Raw genomic sequence first — 12,891 nt, 5'->3', positions numbered from 1 at the left:
CTGGTGTCCCCGCTAATGGAGGAACTGGACGCCTGAAGGGCTGTGAGTGCGGGAACTGGCGTGGGAGGTGACGGCTCGGGCTACCCGTTGCCCACTGCGCTCTATAGACTTGGTTGCCCTGGGGGCCTGTCGGAGAGGGGGGGGGGGGGCGGACCTGTTGACTCGGGACTTTTGCTCCTTGCCATTACGATCACTGCCGCGTTGGGTCTGGTGGCCTCTTTTGGGCTCCCACTGGCTAGTGGGTGGATGTGTATTAGCCCTACCCTGCAGGGATTGCTGAGGGGCTCCTGGGAGATCCGAGGGCCTTGACACCCTGAGCAGCCCAACCGGCACTGGTGCACTGGAACCCCCTTGGGTTGGTCCTCCTACAATACATGGCCTGCGAGCTGGCTGGGTTGAAGCCACTTTCCTCCAAGCCGCGGTGCGGCCGAGATCCTTCTAACTGTGGGGCGTCTCTCCTGAATTGTCGCCTCCTGCCCCTCCTGCGTGTTGATGTTGTTGGAGGTGCGGCGGGTGGGCCTTGTAACCCCTGCTGGGGCCGGGGGGATTCATCGTTGCTGGTGGCCCTGTCTGACCGCCAGTCACCCTGTGCTGATCTAGTGAATGAGGGCCTGGAAGGCCGGTGGCCTATCGTTGTGACTTAGAGGGACAGCCTGTGTCACATACCTCGGCGGAAGAGGCTCGGGGAGGTCCCAGTCGTCTACCTGCGGCGTCGTTCAAGGCCCTTGGCACTTTGGCAATGCGTAAGGATAGGATGTCGCGCTCCACCCAGCCCAACACCATCACGCAATATACTACACAGCGGCTGTCGTCGCAGCGGATTACTCGCCAGACGGGTCAGGACGAGGGGGCAGACGGTCCTGGCGAGCCCTCCCGGGCGGAGTTGTTGAAGGCCATACAAGGCTCGCATACTGCGTTGGAGCGACAGATTGAAACGGTCTCGATCAATGTCAATCTCCTGCGGACGGACCTCCGAAAGGTTGCGGACAAGGTCTCGGACGCTGAGGGCAATATCACGCAGCTACAGGGCGAGGTTGCCTCCCTTAAAAAGACAGTCACACATCTTACGGCCGCGACACAGGCTCTGGAGAGGAGGGCCGAGGACGCGGAGGGAAGAGCACGCCGCAGCAATATAAGAGAGTCCTGGGAGTGCCGGAACGTTTGGAAGCTGGGAATGCTGAGCGCTAATGGAGGAACTGGACGCCTGAAGGGCTGTGAGTGCGGGAACTGGCGTGGGAGGTGACGGCTCGGGCTACCCGTTGCCCACTGCGCTCTATAGACTTGGTTGCCCTGGGGGCCTGTCGGAGGGGGGGGGGGGGGGGAGGGGGCGGACCTGTTGACTCTGGACTTTTGCTCCTTGCCATTACGATCACTGCCGCGTTGGGTCTGATGGCCTCTTTTGGGCTCCCACTGGCTAGTGGGTGGATGTGTATTAGCCCTACCCTGCAGGGATTGCTGAGGGGCTCCTGGGAGATCCGAGGGCCTTGACACCCTGAGCAGCCCAACCGGCACTGGTGCACTGGAACCCCCTTGTGTTGGTCCTCCTACAATACATGGCCTGCGAGCTGGCTGGGTTGAAGCCACTTTCCTCCAAGCCGCGGTGCGGCCGAGATCCTTCTAACTGTGGGGCGTCTCTCCTGAATTGTCGCCTCCTGCCCCTCCTGCGTGTTGATGTTGTTGGAGGTGCGGCGGGTGGGCCTTGTAACCCCTGCTGGGGCCGGGGGGATTCATTGTTGCTGGTGGCCCTGTCTGACCGCCAGTCACCCTGTGCTGATCTAGTGAATGAGGGCCTGGAAGGCCGGTGGCCTATCTTTGTGACTTAGAGGGACAGCCTGTGTCACATACCTCGGCGGAAGAGGCTCGGGGAGGTCCCAGTCGTCTACCTGCGGCGTCGTTCAAGGCCCTTGGCACTTTGGCAATGCGTAAGGATAGGATGTCGCGCTCCACCCAGCCCAACACCATCACACAATATACTACACAGCGGCTGTCGTCGCAGCGGATTACTCGCCAGACGGGTCAGGACGAGGGGGCAGACGGTCCTGGCGAGCCGCGACACAGGCTCTGGAGAGGAGGGCCGAGGACGCGGAGGGAAGAGCACGCCGCAGCAATATAAAAGAGTCCTGGGAGTGCCGGAACGTTTGGAAGCTGGGAATGCTGAGCGCTTTTTGGAGACTTGATTTGAACGCAGCTCTGTCCGCGGGGCCTATCGGATGTCTTTGTCATCGAGAGGGCCCATCGGGCGTTGGTCCCTCCGCCACACCCGGGGGCCCCTCCGAGAGCGCTGATCGCCAAGATCCTGAATTATAGGGATCGGGACTGTATCCTGCGAGCAGCAAGAGGCGCCCAATCTCACCATCGACAATAGTCGGGTGTCCATCTACCTCGACTATACCCAGCAAGTTCAAGAGGAACGGAAATCCTACTTGGGGGTTAAGAGGAAGCTCCGGGAGATGAAGCTGCAGTACATGCTGCTATATCCGGCTAAACTCAAGGTGATCTCCCAGGGCAAAGCGCACTTCTTCGAGACCCCGGCGGAGGTGTGGGAATGGCTCGAGATTCGGGGCGATGACCTTCCACCTGGAGAGCGGGACAGGCCCCGTGAGACGTGGGGAACCCGGCCTTCGAGGCGACGACGCAGCCGACGCCGATCTGGTTCAGTGGTACTTGAGGAGCCCAGGGTCACGGTGAGGGAGGATGGCGCTATGCTCCTGGAACTGTTGCCTGCGGGAACTGGGCCGGGGGCCCCGGGTCAGCTCGATCCGGGGAGGTCCTGGTTCTGAACACTTTGCCTGATACTGTGCAGGACACGATCTTCACGGCGCCGGCGGTCCCGGAGACTGGAGGGGCCGCGTCCCATGTGGAGCCGCTGCAGAACTGAGGTGATATCTGACCTTCTTTTGGTTTCCATCTAGCACGAGTGGCCTTGTGGTGTCCTGACTGTATTATTATTGGCCATGATCTGGACAGTCTGCCTTGTGGGGCTGGATGAGGCGCCGAACTTGTATTCAGAGGGGTTAAGATTGTGGGGTGAGCAGGAGATACGTGTCGTGGGACCTTGCCAGATTGGGGGCGGACTGGTCTAGTTGGGCCTAGTGACTTTCATGTAAGGCTTGGGTCCTATGGGGAGTTGGCTTGGGGGGGTGTGGGGTTGGGTTGGTTGATTGAGAGTGTGTGTTGTGTGGTGTGTATGGGGTGGCTGTGTACGTCCGGACACCAGCAGGGGGAGGGTGGGGTGACTTGTGTGGTTGTCGTCATCTTGCTCGTGGGTGGGAGGGGGATTGTATTTTTTGGGGTTTGCCTTGTTGAATTGGTTGGCAGAGTGGGGGGTTGTTTTGGGGGGGGCATGGTTTATGGCATCAAGTGTACTATTTTTCGGGCCCGTGGGTGGCGGATCGCAGATAATGTACCTAGCAGCCCGGATGGGCGTACTTAACGATTATGGGTTATAAATTCTTAACCTGGAACGTGCGCGGTCTTGGCACTTGTACTAAAAGACACAGGGTCCTCTCCTTCCTCCGGAGCCATGGGGTCTCCATTGCGTGTCTCCAGGAGACTCATTTGAATGAGGAGGGTGCTCGGAAGCGGACCAAAAAGTGGAGGGGCCAGGTACTCCACTCCTTTTCCACGTATGCCCAGGGGGTCCTAATCTGGGTGGCGCCTGGGGTTCCCTGTGCTGTCCAGTATGTTGAGGCGGACATAGAGGGCAGGTACCTGCTGCTGAGAGTGAAGCTAGATGGAAGGGACTTCCTGATCCTAAATTCGTATGCACCTAACACAGATGACCCTGGCTTCTTTTCCCATCTCCAGGACCTCCTTGTACCGGACCTGGATACCCCCTTCCTTTGGTTTGGGGATTTTAACTGCGTGTTGGATCCAGATTTGGACCGGCACCCCCCCCCCCCCCCCCCCCTGTTCTGGCACGAAGCCGCGTATGACGACGCGACTCCGGGAAGTGATGCATAATTTGGGAGTCGTAGATGTGTGGCGCATGGGCCACCCCGCTCAGAAAATATATACCTGTTACACCCCGACGCATAACACCCATAGTAGGCTGGATCGTATCCTTGCTGCTAATGTTGCTGTGTCCCTCTCCTTGACGGTCACCCACCAGGCCCGGTTTCTGTCGGACCATGCCCCGGTGACGTGCATAGCACAGTGGGTTGACCAGGCTTCCCATCCTCGAACCTGGAGGTTGCCGATGGACCAGGTGGGAAGAGGACATGTGGCGACGACCCTGAGTAATTATGTAGATCTAAACTGGGGGGACGGTGATCTTCCCTACTCCACTAAATGGGAGGTACTGAAAGCAGTGGTGCGTGGAGCCTGTATGGGCCTCACTAATGGGGTCCGGAGGCAATTGCTCTGAACTGCGGGACACGGAGGATAGACTCCGGCGCTGTCAGTCTCTATCGGATCCCGTCGACTCAGACCGAGAGACAGAAAGGGAGGCCCAGGAGTCCGTTCATGATATTCTTACGCGTCTGGATAAATATACACTGGGTCAATATCGGCAGCGTCTCCACCGTGAGGGGGATAAGTCTGGTCGACTGCTGGCCTGGATTCTTAGGCGGAAATTTGCCCCGGAACGAATAGTTGCCTTACGGGACCCCGCTGGGGACATGGTACACTCGGAGTCTGATATACTCTGAGTCCTCCGGTCTCACTTAGAGGCGGTGTATACTGCTGATCCCTCGATTACGGAGGCCTCCTATCAGCCTTACCTCCAGGGATTGACTCTTCAGGCCCTCTCGACGGAGACAGCGGAGGAGCTGGACGCAGCTTTAACGCTCCGGGAGGTCAGGGGGGCGTTTCCCGCCTGAATTTTACCAATCGTTTGGGGATGTCCTGGGCCCCCTCCGTGTGGCACCCTCCCGCCCACCATGAATCAGGGGGAGGTTTGTATGGTTCTAAAACCGGGAGGCGATGGTTGCGACCCTGCGGTGTTCCAGCCTATAACTCTGATCAATACGGACGTGAAAATCCTTACCAGACTGCTGGCACCACACATGGAGCACTTAGTCCATGAGTGACCAGTGTGGCTTCATCCCTGGTCGTAACACCGCAATGAACCTGCGACGCCTGAACCATGTCCTCCACGAGGTGCATGGTGGGGAGGATTCCCAGGTCCTGGTGTCGATCGACCTGGCCAAGGTCTTCAACACTGTCAGCTGGGGGTATCTCTTGGAGGTGCTCCGAATGGCGGGGCTGGGGCCAGTGTTCTGCAACTGGATCTGGATCCTGTACAGTGCCCCCCGAGCTAGGATCCGGCTTGGGTCGGCCCGTTGTCAGGAATGGTCTTTGGAAAGGGGCACTCGGCATGGGTGCCACCTGTAGCCGCTCCTCTTCGCCCTGGCGATAGAGCCACTGGCGGTCTCGGCTCGTACGGAGATGGAGCAGTGGGGTATCATGGTGGGAGATACTGTGAACGTGATTTCCCTCTATGCGGATGACGCCCTATTCTATTTAACCTCCCCGAGAGAGTCACTGCCCGTTCTGCTGCGGTTGCTGGACCGCTTTGGTGCGGCCTCTGGACTGCGTATAAACCCTGGCAAGTCCCTGATCTTTGCACTGGCGGGCCGTGAGGTCGGTCCGGGAGTGAGCCTTCCATGTCTGGGGCTGAGATGGGAGTTGGAGGCCTTCCGTTATCTGGGGATCCAGGTGGCCTCGTCTGATGAACAATTGCTGGTCTGCAATGCTGACAGGGTGCTCTGCTCCCTGCACCAATCTTGTGTCCTTCTGGAACACGCTCCCTCTCTCCCTTATGGGTCGTTTAGCGATTGCTAAAATGGTGATGTTGCCTAGAATGTTCTATGTCCTGCAAAATACGCTCTGCCCGCTCCCCCCGCAAATATTTTGTACGCTCAACACACTGCTCACATCTTTGCTCTGGGCAGGCGGACGCAGTAGGGTCGCCCTGCATACTGTAGTCCGGAGCTGGGAGGAAGGGGGCCTAGAGGCTCCGAGGTTTGACCTCTATTACGCGGCACAGCTCCTGCCAGCCGCGAGGTGGTTTGCGGGCACGGCCAATTGGGAACTGCGGTTCCTGGCGGGTAGGGCGGACAAACCAACACTGCAGGTGGCTCTGATGAAGGTACGGGGAGCAGACGAGGCCCTGCCCTATGTCGTGCCACATGCTGCGGGGTTCTGGCAGCGCTTTGTTGAGAAGATCTTGCGGCTGGCCCCCTTTCACAGGGAGCTGCCGGTCTGGATTTTGGCCCCGGTGACACTTATGGAGGAGAATATGTCCTTCCGGGACTGGAGAAACTGTGGATGCAAGACTCTGACGGACCTTTATCCGGACGATTCCTTCGTGTCTTTTGAAAGGGCTACGAAAGCCTTTGACCTAAACAGGGGACAGTACCTGCACTATAGAGGACTCCAGGAGATGGCATGGGCGACCTGGCCCCATTTTCCAGAGGCCCCCCCGTTGACCCACACTCTTAAAATCCTTCTCTCCTGTGGCAGGGGGAAGCGGCTGATCACGTTGCTGTACTCGGCCATGCGACAGGATTCCGCCCCGCCGATAGCGCCGTCCTGGGCGGCGGACCTGGAGATTGCTCTAGAGCGGGGCCAGCGTAAACACATTGGACTCCTGACTCGAAAAGTGTTGTGCAATGCGCGGTTTAAATTGATCCACTTTAACTTTGTGCATCGCACCTACATGACCCCAGTCTCCCTGAACCGTATTTCTGCCGATAGGCGGGACAACTGCCCTAGGTGCGGGCGGATAGAGCCGGATTCTTGCATTTGGCCTGGGAGTGCCCGCGGGTCGGTGGCTTCTGGACGGAGGTGGTGGAGCACATTGGTCGTGCCACGGGCCTCCGGATTGCCCTGACTCCCCTTCATTGTCTCCTGCCCCTGGTCCCCAAGCCCAAAAAGAGGAATTTGTCCTATAAGTTGCTGCAGTTGCTACTGGTGCTGGCGAGGCGGCGCTTGGCAATCACTTGGATTGGGCAGAGGGCCCCTGAGTTCCTCCTGTGGCTTAGGGATGTTAGGGAATGGTCCCTGGCTGAGGAAACACACATGCAGCGCACGCGCCGAGAAGAGAAACTTCAGGAGGATTTACTAGCATGGAGGATGATGTGTTCTGAGGGGTTTCCTAGCGATGATTCGGATGCCACCAGTGCTGAACTGTTTACCCCTGATGAGTCTGGATCCGAGGAGGATGTAGTGGGAGGCGGGGAGGAGGGACCTGTTTCGGGGTAGAGCCCTGTTGGACGCGCACAAATGTTCCCTATTGTATTAGAATGTGATTGCTCTGATCCCGAGGGATTTGCTTGTGACTGTGATATCTGCACCCAAATGGGCCGTAAGGAGGTAACCGATGTATTTACAAGTACTTTATTAGCGATGCCAAGTGTGGGGGGGGGTATGTTTTATTGTTACATGTTAGACTGTGGGTTTATCAAGAAAACGGAATGTAGAGGACGATGAGAGACGGGATCAATGGTAGACGGGGGGGGGTCACAACAAAAACAGCGGATACAAGCGATACACATTTAGTTCAAGCCAACGTTTATGTGTTTATATTTTGGCACGCTCTGCCCTTACGCCACCCGGCCTCCGGGCTGTGGGCTACATGGCTGTGTATAATCCTCTGTGACCACTTTAGTACTTCTCGTCTATCAGTGCCTATCAGTAGACTTACTTGCCTATGTTTTATGCTTTCCCTAATAAAAAAATATATATTTTTTTAAATATCTGGGGATCTTTATCTCGTTGGATCCCGAAATTCGATATGAGAGGAACCTTCTTCCACCATTGGTTAGATTAAAGATCGACGTAGACAACTGGAGGAAGTTGCTTCTCTCCTTGTTGGGAAGGGCAACACTCTTTAAGATGATGTCCCTACCTCGCTTCCTTTACGCCCTTCAGAATACATTAGATATAGTTCCAGCTAGTTGTTTTCGTGAGGTGGAGGGGATGCAACGTAGACTATTATGGGACGGTAGACCACGTATCGCTTTGGCTAAATTGACGTTACCATGGTATGACGGTGGTATCGCCCTTCCGGATATTAAGCAATATTATTGAGCTTCTCAATTGGCGGCTATAAACCTGGGTACATATGGGCCTTGTTCAGACCCGGGATACGCATTGGATAGATGACAACTCCCAGGTGGTAATTACAATAGAGCTTTGTATGCCAAGACGGCGAGGAAAAGTTTGACAGGGCCCACCAGTGTGGCAGTCAACATATGGCAAGACGCCACCAATTCTTTGGGATGGAAAGGCCGCCTCACGCTGGCCACTCTATTATTTGATTCAGAATGCCTGGGTAAACCCTGGAACACGAAAGGTTTCGATAAGTGGAATTTAATAGGGATAGCTAGGATTGGTGATATCTGGGTCAAGGACAGGATTTAGTCACTTGCCGAATTTCAAACAGAGTCTGAGTTGAATGGGACGGAATATTTCCGTTATTCGCAGGTCCAACATGCACTGCGAACCGCGTTGCCGGTGGAGATAGATATACCAGAGGCCTCCCCATTGAAAGATAGAATTTTAGATGGTCATTTGCCAGGGAAAACTATTTTCCTCATTTATAGGAAGTTGATCAATCATAGAGCAGACCTCCTGTTAAGAGTTGAGAGATACATGGATGAGGGACGGTATTGAGCTAGACGACGAGGACTGGCAATCCGCTGTGTCCTCCCCTAGAGAGGTTGCGATCCCGGCATGACTGTCGACTAGTCCAGTCGAAAATACTACTTAGGGTGTATGTCACTGGCCCAAGCTTGATCCGGATGGGGCTGTCTGAAGACGGTTTGTACAGGCGAGGTTGTGGGCGGATGGGCACGTTCCTCCATATCCTCTGGGAATGTGATTATGTGGTGGATTATTGGAGTGCGATACATGATGTTATGCGGGAGGTACTGGGGGTAACGGTGTCACCAGAGGCAAGGAGATGCCTCCTTAATATTTGGGAACCTACAGACCTAAACACAGCGCAGACTAGGTCGGTCACTCTGGGGGCTATGATAGCAAAACGAAATATAGCACAGCAGTGGGGGTCCCAAAAATCACCCACGCTTGAGGAATGGAAATAAAGTATGGACTGGTGCATGTTCCGAGAGAAAACTTTATTTGGCAAGGGACCGACCTCGCAAATGGACGAATGTTTGGGGACTGTGGAATCGATATAGGGGGAGATTTGTGTGCCTTCAGTTGACGGATATATTTGCATCCCCGTGACCCACATGTGTAAGAATTACGATCCCCCTCCTTTCTTCTCGTATCCTCCAAAGTATTATTATTATGATGTGTGGAAATGTTTCTCTCTGTACCGAGCACTTATTGAAATGCCTTGTGTTAATAAAAAGAAATATAAAAATAAATAAACAATTACGTATTTGTATCTTCATGTGCGACTCTTATCCCCGCCTCTGCCCCTAACACCCAAATCAACAGGATGAGTACATGCATTTATTGTTCCAGTGTATATAGCATCGCCCAAGTCATACAAGAGGTGATTTCAAAGCACCTTTTTTTGTATATTTTGTGCGGACATGAGGCCTGTTATATCTCAAAATCAAGATGGACATTGAGATGTGCCACTCTCTCCACTTTGCGGAACAGCACTTACACATTAAATCTGCATTAATACAGGCCCTCATCAGGGACATCGACAATGCAATTACAAACGTTTCAATGCCTCGCCAGCGGTAGTAACCGCTACATAAATATAGTTACAAATAGGTGTCTATAACACTAAGCAACTTTTCAGTGTCAGAGGCCACGCAACCAGTGCCCGTCAAGAACCACTGTTAAAGCCATGCACTCCCCTGACCAGCGAACAAAATGCATTTTCCCCACCCCTTCCACTGCAAAGCTGTTAATGTCCTATACCATGTGACATCTTCACCAATGCTTAGGTTCCTAACAAAAAAACAATTAAACGTTTCATAACTCTACTGAATACCTCCGCCTATTCACCCCCACTCCTCAAAAACTCCTCCCTTTAACTCAGGGACAAGACACAATCTGTAGCAAATAACGTCGTCTCTGTCCCAAACCACTCCTCTTCTTAGGAACAAGAACCCTCGCTTGGGAGATCCCCTGAGCACGGAACTCTTCGCTTCAACGACGTACTCACCTGGGCGACACCAAACTCTCACCCAGAGGGCTACGTACACTGGGCTTTTTTCATGTCACATAGCAAGCAAACTCCATGTTGAAGCAGACTGCAAATACGCGGCAACAGTTTGGTTTCTTCACGCCACGCCCAGCCTCGCGACCGCAGCTCTCTGAGAGGACGGCGGCTCCAGCTATCCTCGGCCTCATTGGTCCCGTATGTGCCGTACACAGGAAAGGGGCGGAAATGATAGAGAGGAGAAGAGCTGGCCAGAGCGTCGTAGCGATCCTAACTTCCTGGACTACTACAGTTTACGGTTCAGTGACGTTACGTTACTCTTGCAGATCGTCGTCGTGACAGTACAGTCTCTTTGGGCACACTTTCCCACAGGTGCTTCAAAGAGAAAGAATAAAACGTATTTATTTAATGCGATTTTATATAGTGCGAACATTACCCGAAGGTGTCAGAGCGGTTTACAAAAGAACCAGTTGCGTTACATAAGAACTTTGGATTATATGAGTTACATAAAAAAAATAATGATTGTAAATGTACAAATGGAGCGAAAGGAGGGAAAAATTGCAAATGTACAAGTTGTAATGTTACTCAAGGAAGAGAGTATATGAGTTAAATAAATAAAAGATACAGACACAACTGTAAAGTGGGGAACCACGGGTGACCGGTAATCCCGCTGGGGGTGACCGGGAATCCCGCTGGGGGTGACCGGGAATCCCGCTCGGGGTGATAGGCCTAGCGCGGGGCAGGAACGCTGCGCTAGATGAAAGGAGGCCTCACCACTCGTCCATTCGGAAGTCAGGTGCCCCGATCGTCCGACCTTCATTTATTAACTCGCCGCAGTGGGTGCATGGGTGCAACTAACTAGACCACTAACTATTGCATCCCTATCCAACTCAGTCCTTTTGTTATAGCAGTTCTTTGAACAGACTTACAACAGTCCCCAAATGTTCTCTAGCCCAACATATAAACACACAGTACTTGCATGAGTCTCATTCGGCGAGTTCCAGGCCTCGTCAGCATGCATAGTCTCTTAGCCGCTGATTCGGGTGGGGGTTCGGCCTCAGGGTGTATCTTTGGGTGCCGGTACGACCTCTTGTGCTGTTCCAGCCGGGGCTTTCGGAGCAAGCTTTGTGTGGGAATGAGCAATTTTCTGCTGGGGCCTCACCTACTTGGCCATTCGCCAACTCTTCCGTCCCTTCTCCGGAGACCGCAGTAGTTTCAGGGCTCATGTGGTCACTTGAGGTCTCCCTGCGATGTTCTGGCGGGACCTCTTTGAACCACAAGATGTTTCTGGATACTTCTTCTGCTCCTTTGCGTGCGGTTATCATGGTGCCATGATGAACGGTGACTGTCCAGGCACCGGGCTCGTACTTTGTTTGGAACTTTCCTCCCTGGCGTCGGCTTCGCAGGATGACTGTTGCTCCTTGGCTAAGCCTTCTTGAGGTGGCACGGCGTCGGACGCTTGCGACCTGGTTTTGGCGCACTCTCTTGCACTTCTTCAACGTTCAGTTGAGGTGACGATCATCCTGGGCAGGTAGGGAGCAGGACACGGCGGGGGCCATGGAGCATGAGGGCCCACGGGCTATGCTGGGTTGTGCAGTGAGGGGTACTTCGGTATTCTCTCAAAAATTCATGGAGTCTTTGTTCCGGGTCTACTTGTTCCACGACTGCTATGCGGAACATCTTGTTTAGAGTGCGCATGAAGCGTTCGACCTCCCCGTTAGCCTGGGGCCACTGAAGGGTGATGCAGCGATGCGATATGCCTCGCTGTTGGAGGAAGGTAGCAAGCTTGGCCCCTTGGAACAGAATACCAAGGGGCGTACTTCTTGAGGAAAACCAAACATGGCGAAGACTTTTTCTAACACTGGTCCAACATGGTTGAATGCCATCAACACTACGGGTTCCACCACAGGATATTTGGAGTAGGCATCTATGATGACAAGCGTGTGCCCTCCCCCTGGGAAACTTCCAAAATCCACGCTTACTTTGGACCATGGGACGGTGCAGGCCTCTTCAGTGATGACCGGGAGAGGCTTCTCCGGGCCACTTGTCAGCTGGCACAACGAGCATCGTCGGACATATTCTTCTACCATGTCCTCAAGTTTTGGGTCCCAGACCTTTTCCCGCATCCGTGCTTTCATCTTGGTGATTCCTTGGTGTCCTCTGTGGGCTAACTGGACTGCCCGTTGCTTGAGGCTCTGAGGGATGGCTAGCCTGGGTCCTCTCAGCAGGGTTCCATCTCCTGTGGCACTCAGTTTATGACGGACTAGTCACATTTTTGTTAGGTTTTCTCGATCTCCCGGGGTCCACGAATTTGGCTGGCGAAGATAGTTCCAGACGACGCCTGTGCCTGGCTGGAACTGTACAGAGCGAGAAAAGATGACACTGAGTGGAGGGTACGAACCGCCACAGAAGGGCTTCCACCACGGACGTCGAGACGACTTCCCAATCGGCGACGGGGCTTGAGGGGACCCTCTTCTTCGCAGATGGAAGCGGAGCGCCGAGATGTATTAACAGCGGTACCCACGCTATCAAGCATGCAGGGACCGCCGTCGCTGGATGGCACAGAATCGGAAAAAGACAATGTCCGCTCTGACACTGAACACTCAGAGGCGGACAGCGACCGATTGCCGAAGGTCACACCTGAGACAGCCGACGGGATGCTGGATGATGAGTAGCTGGACCTGGGGGGCGGCTGAATTGTGCAGCAGTTGCCACAATGGACTTCCTGGGATGAGGATCTGAGAAGGTAGTTGAGTGACCGAACGCTGTTGAAGGGGTGGGGGGGTCTTTTGGAGGCG

At 54.4% G+C, this 12,891-nt stretch overlaps 1 protein-coding gene across 1 annotated transcript in view; it reads right to left on the bottom strand.

Moving 5' to 3' along the window:
- RAD51 (RAD51 recombinase) overlaps nucleotides 1–10,276 on the bottom strand; it is a 276,922-nt gene extending 266,646 nt beyond the window's left edge. Inside the window, exon 1 of the mRNA XM_086937421.1 lies at nucleotides 10,097–10,276. The gene's annotated coding sequence lies outside the window, so the exon portion shown is untranslated. The remainder of the gene's footprint in view (nucleotides 1–10,096) is intronic.
- Nucleotides 10,277–12,891: the final 2,615 nt, after the last annotated feature.

The sequence above is a fragment of the Lissotriton vulgaris genome, chromosome 9 (genome assembly GCF_964263255.1).
Source record: "Lissotriton vulgaris chromosome 9, aLisVul1.2, whole genome shotgun sequence".
NCBI classification, from domain to species: Eukaryota; Metazoa; Chordata; class Amphibia; order Caudata; family Salamandridae; genus Lissotriton; species Lissotriton vulgaris.
This window is presented reverse-complemented; position numbering and strand designations above follow the sequence as displayed.